Raw genomic sequence first — 23760 nt, forward strand, 5'->3', positions numbered from 1 at the left:
GTGTTAGCCAGGATGGTCTCTATCTCCTGACCTCGTGATCCGCCCGTCTCGGCCTCCCAAAGTGCTGGGATTACAGGCTTGAGCCACGGCGCCCGGCCTGGGCTTGCTTTTTCTGCAGTATAACCTGAGCTCTTCTGACTGATACAAAGGGTTACTTTTCTCCAAAAGCCTTTCATAAGCACTGCATAGTCTGATTTAAATGCTGCTTTTCCAAGTGATGACAGCATTCTATTCATACTCTTATTATAAAACAATACTATAGTAAAATGGCTGCTGGAATTATCCATTTCCTTTGTTAAACTATACTCCTGAAGGTAGGAATTGTTAATGCCTAGCTCTTAGTAAGTAGTTAAAACATATTTATTGGATTCACTGATCATTCATGCATTCACTCATCAAGGGCCAGGGGCCACTCCGGTTCTAGAGATAGAGTGAAAACAGAGCAAACGAAAATTCCTGCCTTCATATGCCTTATATTCTTATGAGGGATAATGATAATAAGCAAGAAAAATAAGTGTAAATACATAGTTTAACAGATAGTGACAAAAATCATAGAGCAAAGAAGAAATACAAAGCGTTGGATGGTCATCAGGTAAGACTCCATTTAGAAGGCGAACTTTTAATAAAGACCAAAAGAAAAGGAAGGAAATTGGTCAAGCAATCGCTATATATGGATGAAGAAAGAATAGCAACTGTGAAAATTCCGAGATGAGAAAATGCCTGGCATGGTAGAGAGCAAAAAGGAAGGCAGTATGCCCAGGCCAAGAGGATGATGATGAGAAGAGTTAAAGATGAAATTAGAGGAGTAACAGTGGTTCAAGTATTGTAGAGACATTTAGGCCAGTTTAAAAGCTTTATTTAGATTTGATGTTGAGTAAAATGAAGAGCTATTTAAAGGCTTTGAGTAGAGTGAGGAGTGGGAAAGAACAGTAAGTGATGAGGTCAGAGATAAACAGACACCCATATTCTTCCATTTTATGTCATATTTCCTCTCTCCACAATACATGAGAAAAATGGATGTATCAACTTACTAAGAAATATTGCTGAGTAAATGATATTTTATGATGGTATTAATCTGTTCATTACTTAATATGCAGGACAGTGATTAAAACCAATAAATAATTACCAAAATATTGCAATATACCAAAGTATAATGATGCACTAAACATCAAGACAGACCAAGCATTTAATGTAGCAACAAATCTTAATAGACAATTGATAATACTAAACGTTTAACAAATAAATCAGTTATAAATGTATGGCTTTAATGTTACTTCATTTATTTGGATTTGCTGAAATATCACAAAATAAATACAAGTAAAAACATTTCCTTATTGTAATACTGCCTTCTATAAGAAAAAACTATGCTTGGAACCCAGGTTCATTGCCAGAAGAAAACAACCCAAAGCAATAAGTACAAAGTGAAAGAAAACAAACCACAAATCAAAACACATCTTGCAAAATGTTAAATCAAATAAACACACCTTGCGTTGTGTCTTTGATGCTGCCAAGTCTAAACTCTGGAGAGTTGCCAAGGGGTAAGATGTTTCCAAAGCCAAGGTCTTTAGTTAGGTAGCTGTGCTTGCATTCCTGGCAAATTCAATTCCAAATACCAAAAATAATATTCTTCGTGATTTTTCTTACTGAAATTCAAAACAAAGTATATAGAAATAGTAAATGGATGATCTCCAGTTCCCTAATTGTCCACAAATTTAAATCACAGGGAAAACATTTCCAAAAGGTGTTTCTTGGTTTGCTGTTATTTATTCAATCTGAATACGTTTCTATGCGAAATATAATTGGAAATTGTTGCATATTATGCCCCATTTTAACAAGGCACATTCTCATATTATTACGAAGGCTCTGAGAAGTACTGTAACAGAAAAATCTATTTAAATTTATGTGACCCAGTGTGTCTTAAACAATTATCTCAAAAGTAGCAGGAGATGCTTCTACTGTTTTCTAAAGTCAAGAATAAATGTAAAGAGACTTATATAAAATTATTTTGTTATTTTAATTTGCACAAGGCTGACTTAAAAAACAATTATATTTATTCAGTCTTAAATATTTAAGTGTATGTTACTTTCTAAATGCCCATTTTAAAAGCAACATGGAATAACAAGCAGATAATGCGTGATTTATTCATTTTTGTACAGTGAATATTTACCGAATACATATTAAATGCCAGGCAATGAACTTATGTCTAGTTCTACACTGCAATTGCTCTCATGTGGATAAGAATATAAAATTTAAATATTTCCAAACTGCTGTCTAATAATAATACCAAATCAAAATTTAACCCCAACTATTCGGGAACACAAGCTTTACTTTACTAATTCTAATGAGATACTTAATAATAGCAATTTTGGGGTTGCTTTTAAATAGTGTTAGCAACACAAGTCAAGAGTAATAATATGAAAGAATAATCTTTTTTAACAAAGGTGCTACAAAATAATAAAGTTAGACCCTTACCTCACAGCAAACACAAAACTTTATTCAAGATGAATCACAGAACTAAATGCAAAGACTTAAACTATAAAACATTTAAAGGAAAACATAGGAATAAAACTTTATTACTTTGAGTTAGAAAATAGTCTCTTAGATACAGCACCAAACGCACAAGCCACAAAATAAAAAACAAATTGGACTGCATTAAAATAAAAATTTTGTGCTTTAAAGAACATGACCAAAAAAGTGCAAAGACAGTCCACAGAATAGAAGAAAATACTTGCACACCATATATATGATAAAGGTCTTATGCCCAGAATACATAAAGAACTCTCACAGCTCAACATAAGATCAAATAATACAAGTTTTAAATGGGCAAAATATTTTAACAATTTTCCAGAGAAGACATACGAATTGCCAAAAAGCACATGAAAAGATGCTCAACATCAGTAGTTGTTAGGAAAATCCAAATAAAAACCATAATGAGATACCACTTTACTCCTAGGAGGAAGGCTATTTTTTAAAAAAATGCAAGAGGAGATGAGGATGTGGAGAAACTGGAACCTTCATACATTGCTGGTAGAAATGTAAAATGATACTGCCACACTTGGAAAAATTTGGCAGCTCCTCAAAAATCCAAATACAGAGTTACTGAGTTACCAGCAATTTTACTTAGATATATATATCCAAGAAAAATGAAAACATCTCTGCACAAAAACTTATATACAAATGTTCATAGCAGCATTATTCTTTTTTTTTTTTTTTTTTTTTTTTTTTTGAGAGGGAGTCTCCCTCTGTCGCCCACACTGGAGTGCAGTGGCAAGATCTCGGCTTGCTGCAATTTCCTCCTCCTCCTGGGTTCACGCCATTCTCCTGCCTCAACCTCCCAAGTAGCTGGGACTACAGGAGCCCGCCACCACGCCCATCTAATTTTTTGTATTTTCAGTAGAGAAGGGGTTTCATCGTGTTAGCCAAGATGGTCTCGATCTCCTGACCTCGTGATCCGCCTGCCCCGGCCTCCCAAAGTGCTGGGATTACAGGCGTGAGCCCCTGCGTCCGGTGCATAGCAGCATTATTCTAATAGCCAAAAGGTAAAAACAACTCATGATGAACAGGTATATAAATGTGGTATATATTGATATGATGGAATATTAAAAAGAATGAAATACTGATAATGCTGCAACATGGATGAACCTTGTAAACATGTGTCTTAAGTGAAAGAAGTCAGTCACAAAAGTCCACTTAATACATAACTTCTATTGTTCCCTTTATGTGAAATGTCCAGAATGGGAAGGTCAATAGAGAAAGAAAATAGATCAGTGGTTGCTTAAGGGGGCGGAGGCAGAAGGGATGGGAACTGACATAACAGGTACAGAATTTCTATTTGAGATAATGAAAATATTCTGAAATTAGATAGTTGCACAATATTAGGAGTATTCTAAAAACTCCTGAATTGCACACTTTAAAATGGTAAACCTTATGATTGTGAAATATAGCTCAATAAAGCTGTTATTACAATACAAGTGTCATAAAAATACAAGTCTACAGTCCTTATCTAAAATGTTTGGGCCAGATATGTCTCGAATGATTTTAGATTATAAACAATGTAATAAATTCCATCTACTATAATTACGTAACACTCCTGAAAGGATGTGGGGGAAGCACATTAATACTTCATAGAAAAATCTTATGCCTACTAAATACGTAAATAGTCCTACATCATTTCAAGTCTGGTTTTTGTCTCAATTAAGTTTGTAGAAAACTTGACAAAGTTTAATTCTGCAGAACTTCTGGATTTTGAAAATGCAAGTGATGGGTGTTACGAGCCTTATTAATGATGATTGTTAATATTAGTAATAATATCAGCAGCTACCCATTTGTTGACTAGCAACTAATGTGGCTAGTTGACTAGCAACTAATGTGGCAAACACTGTGGTAAGCACATCACATATCATAAATTTTCATAACATTTCTGTGTGATAGGTACAGTTTCCCAACTGAGGAAACTGAGTTTCCTAATGATTAACTGACTTGCCCAAGCATGCAAAGTTGACAGGGAAAGGAGCAGAGATTTAAACTCAAATCTATTTGATCATAGAGCTTACTTCTCTTTCCTCTATGTTCAGACCATTCACCAGAACTACAGACTCTACCTCTGTAAAATGGAGTAAGAGCCTTTTTACTTATACATACAAGTATACATAAGCATGTATACATATATGTAAATAGGTATATAAATATACATGTGTATGTAGGTATATAAATATACGTATATGTATGTTTATGTGTACATACACATATACACATATATACATATACACATATATAAGTGAAGTAAGAATGAAATGAAGTATTTTTATGAAAATGTGTCAAATATAAAGGTCTACATAAATATGAGACAACATCCTCTGAATAACTATTTTCATTATATATCTAAATCAAGGTTCAAATGGGGTATGTATTCACTCAAATTCTACAAAGGCATTCCAAACAAATGTATTAATTTTATTAGAAGAAATGCAAAGCATTAATTTTAAACATTGTTTTTAAATATCTAAGCAAAGAAAATCTAAATATATTCAAGTGATCTATAACTAAACTATCGTCTCAAGCTTTCATAAAGTTTTTATAAGCCATATATAAAAGTGGTCCAGTATGCAACCATATACATTATGTTTTGTCTTAAAGCAGTTCTATCTACTCAGAAGCAAGAACAGATTACGGGTTTACTTTATAAGTAACTTCTTAATATTCTAAAAATGTTAATGATTTACGTTTATTTAACAACCTGCTCACGTAAGTTTACCTACCGTGTAAGTTCCTAGAGTAACTAGGGGATTGTTTATATATTCCCCTAAAAGGAAAACCTGTGTATACCTCTATATCACTTTTATTCCATGAAAGTATAATTATAGAATTAAAGAATTTTAGAAAGTATGGTACAGTATTTGAAAAAACTTCAGAACCATTTTAAAATACCAATTTGATCATGTTGCTCTCCATTTGAAAACCTGAAATGGATCCTCATTGCCTACGAGATGCAAATAGTTTTGCGTGTCATATAAGAGGCTTCTCAGCCTTTGCCAGCAGGTTCATACTGCCTCAACTCTAGCCACTTTTCTCTAGATTAGGCCCCAATCACTAAACTTCTTTTGATTTTCCAACCACAAGAACCCATTGACAGCTTAATAGCTTTACAAATCTTGTTATACTTATTTCAATGTTGCTCAGCCCTAGCCTTATCTAACTTGAATTCATAGACACCCTTCATGACCCCATTTCAATCAATTACATACTTTCTCTGTACAATTCACCTATACCTGCTGGACACATCTTTGGTTATCTGATGGATATGTAACTCACTTATTAAATATTGTACATATTTATCTCTATAAACATCTAGAATTTTGGCATATAATGGTATCTATTATTTCTTATTATAATATTGAAATATTTTATTTCATCTTTGGAAATAAAACTGTAAAATATGTACATGAATTTTGTTTCATTTATGGAATAGAGATGGAAAAGAGAAGATGTGGATTACAAAATGCAAATAATAATAGATTCCTGAGGTTAACATTAACCCATATTAGACCAAAGAGATGCTGGGGTAAGTCAAAAGTACAATTTTGGCCAGGCGCGGTGGCTCACGCCTGTAATCCCAACATTTTGGGAGGCTGAGGTGGGTGGATCACTGAAGCTGAGAGTTCGAGACCAGCCTGACCAACATGGAACAACCCCGTCTCTACTAAAAATACAAAATTAGCCAGGTGTGGTGGTGCATTCCTGTAATTCCAGCTACTCGGGAGGCTGAGGCAGGAGAATCGCTTGAACCAGGGAGGCAGAGATTGTGGTGAGCTGAGATCACACCACTGCACTCCAGCCTGGGCAACAAGAGTGAAACTCCACCTCAAAAAAAAAAAAAAAATACAATTTCACATTTTTCTCAAAATATTTGATGATATTCTTTTTACTTGTTTAAATACCAGAATATGCTTTAAGAGGTTATGATCAAAGGGCATTTTGGATAAAACATAGATTACATGGCTTTGTAAGATAGCAACAATTAACCGAACATTGGTAGTTCCTGTTTGTTAGCACTCAAAAAAAAAAAAAAAAACTACCATGGGAATGGGGGTCCCAAAAGGGAACTGCAGATGACTGAAGGCCCTGAACTAAGGTATGCTATGGTAAGAGGCACTGTGGAAGAAAGGCAAAAGCCCCACTCTGCTCCCAGCTATGTAGCTTTGGGTAAAAGTTACTTAGTCTCTCTGTAGGATGAGGCAAGTAGGAGAGAATAATTTCCTTATCCTAAAGAAGTTGAACAAAAACAGGGTCCATTTAGGCTTAAAAAAATTTTTTAAGCCTAATTTTTTGCATTTTTCTGAGGAGCAAGTCAATAGCTTTCCTTGGTTTCTCAAAGTGGTAAATGACACCAAAAAGGTTAGTCATCCTTGCATTAAAAGGTAATGTTTCCCAATCTTGTCAGGTATATGTATATACCTAGTGATATTAAAGCCGAAAAAGTGTTGTTCAAGACATCATTACAGGTGCTACCTAACCAGAGCCAACACAGAATCAATAATGAACAGACGAGCGAATTTCTTCCCCATTTCTAAATAACCCAAAGATTAAAAAAAAAAAAAAAAAAAAAATCACAAGGGAAATTTGAAAATACTTAAAGCTGAATGGCAATACTTGTACGTGTTTATAAATTCAGATCATATAGACCAAAACATTAAGAGTATAATCAATAATGCTTTACATTTGTGTAGATCATAAATGATACTTTCACAATCAATTATTCGTTATTTTTTAGGGCATATCCTAGAGTCTCCAATTTACAGATAACAAAACAATTATGAGAGTTATTGCCCAAGGACAAATATTTCTTAACCCTGCCAGTTTCCGGACTTGTAGGCCCATGCTCTTTCCAATGTTAACAAGCAGTACAAGCTTCCTTCCTGGGGGTTTACACGGTAAACCTGGCAAAGGGAAGTAAAAGATTTTTACCTCTTTTGTGTTTTCTTTCTGGAATGTACTCTGTCTCTGAATCATTGGGAGACAGAGTATATAAGCAAACAAAGGGAGATTTGAAATGGTTATCTAAGGTTACCATCTCATAACATACTTGTTGATCACTAAGTATGAGCCGGGTGAAGCAAAAACAGCTCTCTACAGGTTTAGCACACCTCTCCACAGTAGAGAATCAAAGGGAGATTATACATTGGGGCTCCTCCAGCAATAAATTGCTTCAACTTCTTCGGGAGGCTTATTAAGCTCAAACAAGCAGCAGAGAACTCCAAGTAGAAGAAACCTGATCTCCAATCCCCTTTTCCTAGACATCCACGTGGACACCAACATCTGATGGATTCAGGAATTCAACAAGCTCCAAGAAAAATACCCCCGCCCCCCAACCTCACCACTACCAATAAAGCCACCTAGTCCTGTCTGAATCTCTTCTCTGCAAATGTTTTGGTATGCAAATACTCGTTCATTAATAAGAGGAAGCAGGAGAAAGAGTGGAGAGGAGTACCACGGGAAAGGGGGCCCGATAAGGGAACTGCAGAACCCAGAGAGCTGCACAGAGAAATAAGCGGCCGCGAGTTATCGGACATCACAAAGGAGCCAATCCCGAGCCGCGTGGAAGACCTTGGAAGATGGGCGGGCCTAAGGTGTCCAGGGCCCAGCTGCTGGCGCCAGACACGCTGGCAGTGCTGGAACCGCGCGTTCCTTAGCAACCGCAACGGCCACGCCCACCGAACCTAGCACCCTCCATCCCCCACCCCGTAGCCAGCGCCCTGCTCATCGGGAACGGGTCCTTCAGTGATCATCGTACCTACTGGATTTCCTGGACTCCGCGTTTCTCTTGCAGAGCCTCCCTCCGCCCAGCCCGCCCAAGTGCCGCTCCCAGGGACGGAACGATCGTCTCCTAAACGCTTTAGGGCTCGCTAAGGAGGTGCGCCCGTTTTCATTCCCGGACCCCGAGCTTCCTGGGCAGGGTCTCCCCAATCCCCTCGCACTCGCCGGACACACACCTCAGCTCTGCCAAGGCAAGGGCCGACAAACTTCGTGTCCGGTGGGAAATGTTGCTGTCCACGGTCCTGTCACTCAGGGGCAGGGGCGGGACAAGCCAGCCGCACACCCCTACACCCAAAGGGTGAGGCGGAAAAGAGGCGGGGCTATGCCCGCAGGGGCGGGACCAGGCCTCAACCTGCTCTCGGATTGGTCGGTCTTTCTCCCGCCTCTACGCCGGTCCAGGACGCAAAGGCGCTGGCCCTGAGGCCTTTCCCTCATTTTGATGCCACGCTGGAGTGCTAATACCTATCTCACTAGGTGACTGTAGAAATTAAAAATAAAGACTGTGACTTGTTTTGTAAATATAAAACGGAAAACTATGTTATTTTGATTACTGAACCCTCCCATCTCACACACACACACACACACACACTCCCCAATTCACAGGATCATCCCTAAGAAGCATCCCTAAATGGAAGGGTGCACTGTCTGTGTAAACAATGAATTCATTGCACATTCAAACCGCAAAAAAGAAAAAAATCGTTTTATATTAACATTAACCAGAGATTAATAAATTTAGGAAAGCCTGCAAAAACGTGACCTACAATTAAGATTTAGGAACCTCTGTTCAGGTACTCGATCTTCACATCTACAAAATGGGAATGAAATATTAAGATGTTAGTTATTTGAAAAGTATTCGAAAATGGAATGCTTTATACATTATACTCATGTAATCCTTACAAAACCCACTAAGAGTATTATCCACAGCCTATGAACAATGAATCACGGGCTAGGAAAGGCTAGATTTATTCAATCATTCAACAAATCTAAATGCCTGCAGTCATCATTTTTAATATTGTGGTAAACTAAATCAAAAATTCCTTCAAAAAGTTATGCAACCTCCAATTTAATTTTTATCTTGCTCACATAAAAGTCACCTTCCTCTAGGCCAGCCCCATCATATCTTTTTACAAAAGCCCTTGAGAAAGAAAGTAGCATACAAAAAAAAAACTGAGACAAGTATAAATAGACTAACCAGAAGGCTTTCTGAAATCTCACAGGATATTATGGCCAGGAATTGAATCCAAAATGTAATTTTATTTTCTGTCCTCCTAAATCATTTTCTGGTCTCCAGTTCCTCTCCCAGAAATAAAGGTAGAGTTAAATGAGATTATATTAATACACTTAACCAGATTACTTATGTGTGTGGCTTTAAAATAGTGAAACTCTTTTTCCTTCCATATTAAACCAAAACCCAGAAGGGTTTATCTTGTCTGATACGGTTGTAGTAAGAGAAAAGAAAAAAAAAAGAGTACCTCTGGACAAGTGCCTTGAGATTCAATTAAAATGTTCATCATACTGTGATGCAATTATTGGAATAAAAGAAACCCATTCCAATTACAAATAATTTTACACTCTTGACCTGCTGAATTTCCAAATTCTTCTGAAAGCTTGCTAAATGTGAATAACTCTCTATAAAACTTTCCTGATTTGTATGACTCAGAGTCCCCATTTTCTTTAATCTTTTAAAACTATTTATTTTGGTCAGGCACGTTGTCTCATGCCTGTAATCCCAGCACTTTGGGAGGCTGAGGTGGACGGATTGCCTGAGGTCAGGAGTTTCAGACCGGCCTGGACAACATGGTGAAAACCCATCTCTACTAAAAATACAAAAATTAGCAAGGCATGATGACGGGCACCTGTAATCCCAGCTACTCAGGAAGCTGAGGCAGGAGAATGGCTTTAGCCTGGGAGGCAGAGGTTACAGTGAGCAGAGATTGCATCATTGCACTCCAGCCTGGGCTACTGAGTGGGACTCCGTCTCAAAAAAAAAAAAAAAAAATTGGTTTTAGACTAAAAAGAGTTATGATTATATGTTAATAAGTATATAAATAAAGGCTGTAAGATGTAAATAAAAGTGGTGAATGTACTTGAGTCCATTTTCATTACATATTTAAAGATGTACAGGAAGTGCATTTGTTTGAATATTCTCACATATATATTATACTTTAAATAAATGTATTATATGCATGTAAATGTGTAATCATTGAAATAAACACAGCTGTATACTACCCATATGTATAGCTCCAGGTGTTTGAAGCATGCACTCAAATTTCTGGAACTTTACACCTTGGTGTCTAGTTAAACATCCAGTAGAAAATATGTTCTATATGCATAGGAATACATTTTAAAACTGTATCTATTGTTTCAAAATAAGAATGGAACAGCAAATAATGAGTCTCTACCACTGCATTTCTTTTGTGAACCAATTTTTATGAGATGAGCTAGTCCTAGCTAATTGTTCTACAAACAGTTTGCTAATCTACAAAGTGGGCACCAGCCAACTTACTCTGTGTGAATTTAACTATTGTAAAGTTGTCTTTCAGGTGTTTTTCAAAATAATTAAACTCCTAAATATTTCTAATTAATACTCCCAAGTAGAACATAATTTCAAGGGTGTAGTGCCAACTATTTCTTTTACAAATGATATGTAGATAGAAGAGATATATTGTAAATTTTGGAGTAGAAGAGTCTCATGCTATTCAAACTTCAATTACTTATTTTTTACCTCATGTCATACTATAAACCTTGGAACATGTATAATTTGAAATCCTTCCCTAGGCCCAAATGTATATTACAAGAATTTATGAAGAACAAACATAATTTATACAATAAATAATTATATCTTAGGAACACTGAACAAGAAGTAAATAGCTTAATGTAAAATTAAAACCTCCAGATGTACGTTATATGCTTATTTCTTTACCTTATAAAGACATATATTATTGACTTACATTTCTAGCAAGTTGAAATATAAACTAGAATCTAATAATTGTATGTGCTAAAACCTTTGTCCTAGATGAATATGCATATTGCTTGAAATTAAAAAAAAAATCTATTTGAATCATTTGCAAAAATTTGTTTTAGAAACATGAAGCTCAAATATCTTAACAAAATTATGAATCTGTCAAAAGTAAATGACGCATATTACTTAATCTTATTCAGCAGTCCTTTGCCCTAAATTGTAAGACAAAATAATTACCCAACATGACTCTCCAAGTAGCTTGGATCGCTTAATAGATCAAATACACATATTGCTATTTCCTTTCAATCATCCTAGGACAATATCAGGGAGGCAGTTAACGCGAATTTTGCTTAAAACACTTAAAGCAATGATTTCTTGTGTAAGTTCATTTAAGAAAGCACTGTGATCCCCAAAGTCTATGCTTGAAAGTTTTGGTTTGAACTTATAGTACTGTATTTTAAACCACTTAATAAAAACCGGAAAATGGGTTTGCTTTTCTTACAGAAAAAATTCCTTTTGAAAACTCAGAAAAAGTAATAAAACATAAAAACATTTTCACTGACTTGTATATTATTTGAATTTAGAGTTACACAGCACTTATGTAGAATGAACTCCATGGAAAGGATGCAGGACAAGCAAGTTCAAAATTGAGGCTTAGGCTAGGTGGGTTCTTGGCTTTGACAGGAAAGAATTCAAAGGCTAGCTGATGGTGATAGCAATTCTTATTAAACTAAGAGTATACATCAGCAGTAGAGGTACTGCTTGGCAGTGTGCTCAAAATAGCAGCTCAGAGGCCCTTCTGCACTCATATGTACACCCACTTTTAATTATATGCAAATTAAGTGGTAGTTTATGCAGAAATTTCTAGGATGAGGATGATAACTTCCAGGTTGTAGGGTCATTGCCATGGAAAGGGGCAGTAACTTCTGGGTGCTGCCATGGCAATGGTAAACTCACATGACACACGGGTGTGCATGTCTTGTGGGGAGGTGCTCCCCCCCAAAACTGTTTTAGCTAGTCCTCAGATTGGTCTGCTTTCCAAGTACTGCCTGCAGAGTTTAGTGCAGCCTCCTACCTCAGAAAGCATGGACCTACATTAGAAAATGCATAGTTCAGTGCTTGTTTGCCTTTTGAAGATTTGAATTCAAAACTGTCTCTGAAATCTAGAAAAATATTATCTCAAAATACTCTTCAGATATAAGAACTGATATAGATAATTATTTCATAAGTGAAAGAAAGATGGAGTCACAAATGCAAACATATTGATATAATTTCAAATGTGTAACTGCCAGCCATTTCTCTCATTTTTTTTAAATTACACTTTAAGTTCTGTGATACATGTGCAGAAAGTGCAGATTTGTTACATAGGTATACACATGCCATGATGGTTTGCTGCACCCATCAGCCCGTCATTTACATCAGGTATTTCTCTTAATGCTACCCCTCCCCTAGCCTCCCACCCCACCGACAGGCCCTGGTGTGTGATATTCCCCTACCTGTGTCCATGTGTTCTCATTGTTCAACTCCCACTTATGAGGGAGAACATGTGATGTTTGGTTTTCTGTTCCTGTGTTAGTTTGCTGAGAATGATTATTTCCAGCTTCATCCATGTCCCTGCAAGGAACATGAACTCATCCTTTATTATGGCTGCATAGTATTCCATGGTGTATATGTGCCACATTTTCTTTATCCAGTCTATTATTGATGGGCACTTGGGTTGGTTCCAAGTCTTTGCTATTGTGAATAGTGCTACAGTAAACATATTGGGCATGTGTCTTTATAGTAGCTTGATTTATAATCCTTTGGGCATATACCCAGTAATGGGATTGCGGGTCAAATGGTATTTCTGGTTCTAGAACTTTGAGGAATCACCACACTGTCTTCCACAATGGCTGAACTAATTTATACTCCCACCAACCGTGTAAAAGTGTTCCTTTTGAAAAGTGTCTTCTTTTGAAAAGTGTCTGCTCATATCCTTCACCCACTTTTTGATGGGGTTGTTTGTTTTTTTCTTGTAAATTTGTTTAAGTTCCTTGTAGATTCTGGATATTAGCCCTTTGTCAGATGGGTAGATTGCAAAAGTTTTCTCCCATTCTGTAGGTTGCCTGTTTACTGTGATGATAATTTCTTTAGCTATACAGAAGCTCTTTAGTTTAATTAGATCCCATTTGTCAATTTTGGCTTTTGTTGCAACTGCTTTTGGAATTTTAGTTATAAGTCTTTTCCCATGTTTATGTCCTAAATGATATTACCTAGGTTTTCTTCTAGGGATTTTATGGTTTTAGGTCTTATGTTTAAGTTTTTCATTCATCTTGAGTTAATATTTGTATCAGGTGTAAGGAAGGAGTCCAGTTTCAGTTTTCTGCATGTAGCTAGCCGGTTTTCCCAACACCATTTATTAAATAGGGAATCATTTCCCCATTGCTTGTTTTTGTCAGGTTTGTCAAAGATCAGATGGTTGTATATGTGCTAAAAAGCGGTGCTATTTGTGAGGCCTCTGTTCTGTTCCACTGGTCTATATATCGGTTTTGGTACCAGTACCATGCCGTTTTGGTTACTGTAGTATAGATTGAAGTCAGGTAACACGATGCCCCCTCTTTGTTCTTTTTGCTTAGAATTGTCTTGGCTGTATGGGCTTTTTTGGTTGCATATTTAGAATTGTGTTTTTGTGTTTCCAAGTATTTGACAGCTGTCTAACATCTTATGGTTATTGACTTTTAAATCCATTGTAGTTAGAAAATATACATTGTAAGATTTCAAACTTTTGAAAATTATTGACACGTACATTATAGCCCAACATATGGTTTATCTTTATGACTGTTCTCAGTGTATTTGGAAAAAAATATGTGTATTCTGAAATTGTGGAATGCAGTATTCTCTAAATGTCTATTATAGTCTATATCCTTAAGACAGTGTTTTTTTTTTTTTTTTTTTTTCCTTGCTTTTAAAAACATTTTATTTATTTATTTTACTTTAAGTTCTGGGATACATGTGCAGAATGTGCAGATTTGTTACTTAGGTATACACATGCCATGGTGATCCATACCAATGTTTTTAAGTATATTCTATCAGTTACTGAAAGAAAAGTGTTAAATCTCCAACTATGCTTGTGCATTTCTTTATATTTTCTTTTTTAAAAAAAATTAATTTTTTAATTTTAGATTCCAGGATACATGTGCAGGATGTGTGGGTTTGTTACATAGGCAAACATGTGCCACGGTGGTTTGCTGCACCTATCAACTCATCCCTTAGATATTAAGCCCAGCATGCATTAGTTATTTCTCCTGATGCTCTCCCTCTCCAAATCCTCCCCCAGCTGGTCCCTGTTTATGTTGTTCCCCTCCCCATGTCCATGTATTCTCATTGTTCAGCTCCCACTTATAAGTGAGAATATTCGCTGTTTGGTTTTCTGTTCTTGCATTAATTTGCTTAGGGTAATGGCTTCCAGCTCCATTCATGTTCCTGCAAAGGATATGATCTCATTCCTTTTTATGCCTGCATAGTATTCCATGGTGTATATGTACCACATTTTCTTTATCCAGTCTATCATTGATGGGCATTTGGGTTGATTCCATGTCTTTGCTATGGTGCATAGTGCTGCAATGAACATGTGCATGCATGTATCTTTATAATAGAATGATTTATATCCCTTTGGGTGTATACCAAGAAATGGGATTGCTGAGTAGAGTCATTGTTCTGCTTCTAGGTCTTTAAGGAATTGCCACCTGTCTTCCACAATGGTTGAACTAATTTACATTTCCACCAACAGTGTACAAGTGTTCCTATTTCTCCACAGCCTCACCAGCATCTGTTGTTTCTTGACTTTTTAATAATCGCCATTCTGACTGAGAGATTAGATCTCATTATGTTTTTTATTTGCATTTATCTAATGATCAGTCATGTTGAACTTTTTTCATATGTTTATTGGCCACACAGTTGTCTTCTTTTGAGATGTCTCTGTTCATGTCTTTTGCCCATTTTTCAATGGGGTTGTTTTTCTCTTGTAAATTTGTTTAAGTTCCCTGTAGATTCTAGATATTAGACCTTTGTCAGATGGATAGACTGCAAAAATTAACTCCCATTCTGTAGGCTGTCTTTTTACTCATGATAGTTTCTTTTGGTATGCAGAAGCTCTTTGGTTTAATTAGGTCTCATTTTTCAATTTTTGCTTTTGTTACAATTCCTTTTGATGTTTTGTCATAAAATCTTGGCTCATGCCTATGTCCTGAATGGTACTGCCTAGACTTTCTTCTAGGGTTGTTATAGTTTTGGGTTTTACATTTAAGTCTTTAATCCATCTTGAATTATTTTTTTGTATGAGGTATAAGGGCGGGGTCCCGTTTCAGTTTTCTGCATATGGTTAGTCAGTTTTTCCAGCACTGTTTATTAAATAGGGAATCCTTTCCCCATTGCTTGTTTTTTTCATGTTTGTCAAAAGTCAGATGGTTGTAGATGTGTGGTCTTATTTCTGAGTTCTCTATCTATTCCATTGGTCTATGTGTCTGTTTTTGTACCAGCACCATGCTGCTTTGGTTACTGTAACCTCATAGTATAAAGTTACACACACAAGGGAACAAGACAAGGATGCCCTCTCTCATCACTCCTGTTCAACATGGTATTGGAAGATATGGCCTGGGCAATCAGGCAAAAGAAAGAAATAAAGGGTATTCAAATAGGAAGAGAGAAATCAAACTGTCTGTGTTTGCAGATGACATGATCCTATAGCTAGAAAACCCCATTGTCTCAACCCAAAAGCTTCTTAAGCTGATAAACAACTTCAGCAAAGTCTCAGGATGCAACATCAATGTGCAAAAATCACAGTTTTTACACCGACAATAGACAAGCAGAAAGCTAAATCATGAATGAACTTCCATTCACAATCGCTACAAAGAGAATAAAATACCTAGACATACAGCTAACAAGGAATGTGAAGGACCTCTTCAAGGAGAACTACAAACCACTGCTCAAGGAAATCAGAGAGGACACAAACAAACGGAAAAACATTCCATGCTCATGAATAGGAAAAATCAGTATCCTGAAAATGGCCATATTGCTCAAAGTAATTTATAGATTCAAAGCTATTCCCATTAAACTACCATTGACATTCTTCACAGAATTAGAAAAAACTATTGTAAAGTTTATACCAACCAAAAAAGAGCTCATATAGTCAAGACAATCCTAAACAAACAGAACAGAGCTAGAGGCATCAGGCTATCCAACTTCAAACTATATTTTCTTTAGTTGTGTTAATTCTTTCATTATATATTTTGAAGTTCTGTTATTAGGCTCATACACATCTAGAATTATTATGATTTCTTGATGAATCAACCCTTTTATCATTATGAAATGTTGATCTTTTTATTTCTGGTTATACTTGGTCGTGAAGTCTATTTGCCTGATATTAATAATCTTAGATTAGATGTATTATTTCTATTGTTTCTATTAGATCCATGTCTGTACCTCTACATTTAAGCTATCTGTGCTTTTATATTTCTATCTGTTGTATACAAAATATTGTTGAATTTGCATTTTTTCCAGTCTGACAATCTTTGATTTACTATAAAAAATATTTATTCAATTTCCATGTAATATAGGTATTAATATGGAGGGTATAAGTCCATCATTTTTCTATGTAGTTTTTATTTTTCATTTTTACTTTTCTCCTCCATTTATACTTTCCTGTTTTTATTTACTTTAGTCAAAAATGTTTAGACTTCCAGTTTGTGCTTCTAATGGTTTTTAGCTATATTTGTTTTATTATTTTATTTGTGGTTATTCTAGAGTTAACAATTTATATTCTTATGCTGAGAATCATCAATGTTGTATCCATTTAATATTACGTTCTAAGAGTAATGCCCTATGCTCCGCCTTCACACCACCCCCAGTTTTCTCCCCAGCTCCAACTTTCTACTTGCTTTGGCATTATGCCATTTGGCATGGCCCCATCCAGGAGGGGAACAACACTATCTTTCATACGTGGGTCAAGAACACAGGAAAGTGAAGTAGAACAGTGGATAAGGCCAATCCCACTAAGTAGAAGGCTAAGCAATGCTGAGCCCTTAACAAAAGCCACACCTTCCAGCTGATCTTTACTGTGTTTCAAGATCTGTCATTCAGGGCCAACTTCATGTATGAGAACTGTACCGGCCCACAGCACCTGTGGTCAGAAGGTTCCCCTGTTTGTTTAATGATCTACTATTGCTGTCCTGAAATTTTTAATAATTTTATCTTTGAACTTATTTTTCGTAAGTTCAGTCTAATGGGATAATGAAGCATGTGCATGAGCAGAAGAGATATTCACAGTAAGTTCTCTACCATTTCTTGTGATCTCACTTGCACATGGAGTTCATGATGCCTCATGAGCACAGAATTCTGATGGACCCATCATAGGTGGGAGTTCAGCAAGACTCAAAGCAAATGCGAGGTAAGCCTGTTATCAAAGTCATTCGCTTCCATTGAGTATTGGTAGAATGTGTGCATATCAAGAACTGAAATAAGAACAATTTAGAGTTGGTATTTTTTGCAGTTTCTACTGGTTTGTTAACAACAATATATATATGCATATATGAGCTATGAAATATGAACTATGCAATTTCAGTGATTCTGGATATCAGCAAATATTCTTATATTTTCATTTAGAACTGCAATTGCACAAAATGAAGGTGAATAGTAACAATCACACTTATGATGAAAAATTTTAATTTCTCTACTTAGAGCAGTGTTAAATAGCAAATACAAAACACAATGATAAGTTGAGAGAGACTTTGGAAGAAAGAAATACAACATTTTCTATCTTATGCCTTTGATGGCACATTTTACTTTTTTTAAAAATTTTTTTAAACAATGGGTCACACACTTTCATTTTGTCCTGGGCTGCACAAATTATTTAGCTTGTGCTGATACCATTTCACTACTAAAAGATATACAAGTCTGACTTTGGTGATCCACCTTCTGCACAGTCAAGATTAGTAAGGATAAAATTTTTGGTGCAAAGTGGGAGTAAGGATAACATTTTTAGTGCAAAGTGGGAGAAAGAGGAGGAATAGCTCAGGAGGATGCCACCAAGTTTGAGCCGCACAGTACATTCCGATCCAGTACATTCTGGTCCCCTATAGCACTCTGTTCTTTACTCAAAGAGGAGTTCAAATGACCACCACTGTATGTGAGTCTGGGATCCCTTATCTGAAACCGCACCACTTTGGTAGATTAACCTTGTGACATCACCAGCTTTGTGTAATTGCTTCCTCCATATCCTGCTGCTGGCTGCAAACCTGCCCTGTGCAGACAACCAGTTTCTTCTGTCTGATCTGCTCAATAGCTCCACATCAAGTGCTTGAAGGTCAAGTTACATTTCAGGCTGGCACCCCTGTGCCATCAACAGCAGCAACCTACATGGTTGTCACCTTGTCAACAGTCAGCTGGAGGCCACATCAGAGAAGTGGAGCTCTTTGGCTAAGAAAGCCTTAAACAGGCGCACTTCCCTGACAGCAAGGATGTACCCAGTAACAAACAGCACTTCTACATGTACCAGCTGCTAGACATCCTCAACTATGGGTTCAGCTTCCAGTTGCGGGGCCAGGACTTGTATTCCATCCAATTGTGACAGCACGATGTCTTCCGGAATGGGTTTTGTACCTTATCCAACAGCTCCCACCCCCAACCAATCCAACAGAAAATGAAGTCCAAGCTCTTCAGTCTGAATCTTTTTCAATGAGTTCATCTCATTCCAAAAGGGCCACACCAACACCAATCCACGATTTGTGACTTCCTTTTTTTAGGAGGGGTATCTTGACTGTAAGTCCTGAAATAAGAAATTCATTATTCTATAGATGGTGTATGGAGACTCAAGCTTAGTTGTTGCTGAAGTTCTTCTCAGGAGAGGTTCTTAATTGACTGATAGTATCTAGATATAGATCTCAAAGACTGAATCATAAGGTGGAAAAGTTGAAGGTGCTCCATCACATCCTGCAATCTCATCAATTGCATGCTGTAATGCAGGCTTTCCTGAGCCCAGCCTTGCTGCTGGTCAGTGGCCCTGACTCATTCACGCACTTGACACGTAAATACTGAAGCTGAAGAAAGCAACTAGCCCAGTCTCCCTAGAGGGCTTTGTAAATGGATGTGCAGGTTCCATGGTACTCATGGGCACCTTACCAGTTTCAGCCTTATGTCTTCTGCAGGGCCTTGCTTGGGACCAAGAATTGGATTTGAATCAAAAGGAGAAAGAAGACAGAAATTATTAGTTATTTTTTTCCACAGAAGCTGAGGAGAGAGCCGAAAGACAGCTTTGGTTTCAGGGTTCCATTCTCCTCTGAATCTGCTTCTACTGTCCTATTTCTGGCAGGCCTGGCTCTCAGGGATGCTCACCTTCTGCTCATGTTCCAAGGAACTCCCACAATCAAGGATACCTGGTTGCTTAAGGTGTATTGCCCTCAGGGGGCCTGCTCTCATGGCAGGTTGCCCCAGTTTCCACAGGCGGGAGGAGCCAGGATTTGATTTTGGTCCCAGTGATACGCTGGCCTCATAGAATGAGTTGGAAAGTATTTACTTCTCTTCGTTGTCTAGAAGAAGTTGTGTGATTTGCCAGTGTTCCTTTCTTAATTTTTGTGGAGAAATCTCCAAGGAAGCCACCAAAGCCTAGACTTTTTGTGGGAGGATCTTTAATACAAATGCAATTTTTAAAGTAGATGTGGGACTATTCAGGCTCTCTACTTCTTTAGTGACCATTAGTAGTTTGTATACAGCAAAGAATTTGAACACATTATATACATTGGCAAAGTTATTGAGATAAACTTGTTCTTAATATTGCTTATATTCATTTTTATTTCTGTAGAATTGTGGTGACCTCACTTCTCATATTCCTGGTAGTGGCAATTTGTCTTATTTTTCTGATCTCCTTGGCTAGAGCTTTAATTTTATTATCTTTCTTAAAGAACCAGTTTTTATTTTTATTTTTTCTATTGTTTTTCAGATTTTTATTTCATCAATTTCTATTTTTATCTTTATTTCCTTTTTCTGCCAACTTTGGATTTAATTTGCTCTTCTTGTTTTAGTTACTTTAGGTAGAGATTGAAGCCATTGATTAGAGAATTTTCTGTCTTTTCTAATATAGGAGAAAAATGATATAAATTCCTCTCTAATCCATACTTAAACTTCATCCCATGAATTTTAACATTTTTAAATTTTCATTTATTTAAAAAAATCTTCTCATTTCATTTTGATTTCTGATATGACTAATGGGTTACTTAGAATATGTTATTTACTTTCCAAATATTTGGAGATTATCTGGATAATTTCCTGTTAGTAATTTACTATTTAATTCTGTTGCAGTTAGAGAATATACTTTCTATGACTTTCGTTACTTAAGATGTATAAAAACTTATTTTATTATATAGGTTTTCTTGGTAAATATTCCATGAACACTTGAAAAAAATGCACATTTTTTACTTTACTTTTACTTTACTTCAATAGCATTCTGTAAATTTCAGTTATGTCTAGTTGGTTAATAAAGTTGTTCACATTTTGTATATCTCTACTGATTATGTCTACTTGTTTTAATAATTACTTGAGAAAGGCATTTAACTCTCCTCCTATAATTATGAATTTGTGCATTTCTTCTTGAAGTTTTATCAGTTTTCATGTATTTTAAAGCTTTGTCATTATGTGCATATGTTATGTCCTCTAAGATTAACTGACTCCTTTATCATTATGAAATGACATTTTTCATCCCTGGTAATGTTCTTTGCTCTGAAATCTACTTTGTGTGATATTAATATAATCATGTCAGCTTTCTTTTGGTCAGTGTTAACATGGTTTTATTTTCCAATCTTTTAAACAATTTGTGTCTTTATATTTTCAAGTGTTCTCTGTTTTGTAGACAACATGTAGTTGAGTCTTGTTTTTTAAAATCTAGTTTGACAACATCTGCCTTGTAATTGAGGTGTTAGACAATTTACGTTAATGTGATTGCTGATATAATTGGGTTTAAATGCACCATCTTGCTGTTTATTTTCTATACATTCAATCCCTTCTTTGTTCTCTTTTCTTTTGCTGCCTATTTTGGAATTATAGAATGCTTTTATGATTCTATTTAATTTCCTTTGTTGACATCATAACTGTAACTTTTTAATGTTTTTTGTGGCTTATAATATAACTGTTTAACTAACCACCATCTATCTTTAAGAAATATTATATTATTTCACTTGCAGTTAATGAAGCTTGATGCAGTATGTTTCTGTCTCTACAGTCTTTGTGCTATTGTCATGTATTTTATCTCTATATATATTATAAACCCAACAATACATGTGATTATTTTTGCTGTAACAATTCCACATTCTCTTAAAGAGATTTTTAAAATATGAAGAAATGTGTATTTACCCACATATTTACCATTTCCAGTGCTCCTTATTCCTTTGTGTAGCTCCATGTTGCCATCTGGTATTATTTCCTCTTTACTTAAAAGACTTGCTTGAGCATTTCATATGATGTGTGCTTTCTGGTGATGAAGTCTTTCACCTTTTGTATATCTAAATAAGTCTTTATGTTTCATTTACTTTTGGATGATATTGTTGCTGGTTATAGAATTCTAAGTCAACAGTTTTCATTTCAGTACTTTAATGATGTTCACTACTTTAAAGGGACTTTAAATGCATATGCATTAGGCTACTTGGTATGTTCATATTTTTTTTTTCTCGGTATATAATTTCAAAAAGATTTTATTGCTTCAGAGCTACATATTCAAGTTCACTCAAATTTTCCAATATTAATTCCATCTAGTACATTTTTAATCAGATATTTTCCCCTATGTTTAGAAGTTCAAATTGGTACTTTTCAATACCGTCTATATCTTTCCTTAACAAACTTATCCTTTTCTCTACCCTCCTGATCATTGGGAAGATAGTTATAACTGCTTATCATCCTTTTCTACTAACTGTATTATCTGTATTACTTCTTAGTCTACTACTATTGATTGAACTTTGTTTTCATTATGTGAATCATATTTTCCTATTTGTTTTCATACCTGGAAATTTTATTGAATGCTAGACATTTTTAATTTTACCTTATTGTGTTCTAGATATTTTTGTGTGTTCTTACAAATCTTTCTTTTGAAGTACAATTGTCATGTAGAAACAATGTAATCCTTTTGAGATTTAAGTTTTGTTAGGCAGAAACTGAGCAGCATTTAGTCTCTGAATTTTGTCTTACTATTGACCTAATATACTTATGGTTGTTCTAGCCATTGCTCTTGGAACTATGTTGTATTTCCAGTTTGGCTAGAATAAATACAAACTATTTCTGACCATGTGTTACTCTTACGGATTTTTCTCTCTGCTTTGTCCAGGTGATTCATTTCTCAAATGCAGATTACTTCTTCACATTCATTCACCAATCAGTACTCAGTTGAATTTTCAAGAGGAATACATTGTATCTATCCAGAGCTCTTACTCTGTAGTTGTCTCCTGTCTGACACATTTCCCTGTGAATTGTAGCTGCTTTGACTTTGTCAGACTCCCAACTACATCTTCTTAACTCAGGCACACCACCAGGCTCTACCTGGGTCTCCTCTCAACGTGCTGTGGCCTGGAAACTTTGGCTCTAATCACAGGTATTCATAGTCCTTATGCATTTGTTTACTCTCCCTTCAGGATTTTTGTCCTGTGCTACTTGATGCCCAATGCCTGAAAACCATTGTTTAATACATGTTGTCCAAATTTTTAGTGATTTCAGCTGAAGGTTAAATCCAATTTCTGTTAGTTCATCATGGCTGGGAGCAGAAGTTTTGAACTGCTCAATTTATATTTGAAAATTATTTATCATAAATTGGGGGGTCTAGGAGGAAGTTTCATTTGTAACCAGAGGATTTGTATTGTCACTACAAGCATGTGACAGCAGTAAGAATAAAGTCCACTTTAAACTTAATTGAATTATGAGATCCTCAAGTTTTGAACTGCAAACATTTAAAAACTTGCTTATGGGTACAACTTCTCAGGGATTTTTTTTTTTTTTTTTTTTTTTCCTTTCTCTCCTCAGAGTCAGGGCAACCATAGTCCTTTGATGATTGGAATGAACATATTTATTTTTGTATTTTTGCTTCCTCCTTTTATTAAGGTTTCCAACTCAATGTTTGAGAGATTCTTACTATATTTTCCAACTTGAGTGAGCTCTGGTTGTGAAAAGCACTGAAGGCTGTGAAAATCACTGAAGTTTTCAGCTGTGATATACAGTCTCAGGACATAAGCAATTTTATTGTTCCTGCTACTAGTGGAAATACAGCTGATCCAGTAAACACTTATTACATAACACACCACCATAAACCAGTGGTATAAAACAACAATAATTTTCTCATGTCAAAAATCTTGTGCGTCAAGAATTTGGACAGGATTCAGCAGAAAGTGTTTGTCCCACAATATCTGAGATCTCAACTGGGACCCCCTAAATACTGGGGAATGACTGAAATGACTGGCAGTTGGAATCATCTTCAAGCT

General features: G+C 35.9%; 1 protein-coding gene across 2 annotated transcripts in view; it reads right to left on the bottom strand.

Moving 5' to 3' along the window:
• The window catches only part of TRIQK (triple QxxK/R motif containing), a 75916-nt gene extending 67289 nt beyond the window's left edge, over positions 1–8627 (bottom strand). For both annotated transcript variants that reach the window (XM_023222894.2, XM_023222893.3), the window contains exons 1-2: positions 8490–8627; positions 1485–1643 (exon numbers count right to left, since the gene is read on the bottom strand). The gene's annotated coding sequence lies outside the window, so the exon portion shown is untranslated. The remainder of the gene's footprint in view (positions 1–1484; positions 1644–8489) is intronic.
• Positions 8628–23760: the final 15133 nt, after the last annotated feature.

Source organism: Piliocolobus tephrosceles, chromosome 7 (genome assembly GCF_002776525.5).
Source record: "Piliocolobus tephrosceles isolate RC106 chromosome 7, ASM277652v3, whole genome shotgun sequence".
NCBI classification, from domain to species: Eukaryota; Metazoa; Chordata; class Mammalia; order Primates; family Cercopithecidae; genus Piliocolobus; species Piliocolobus tephrosceles.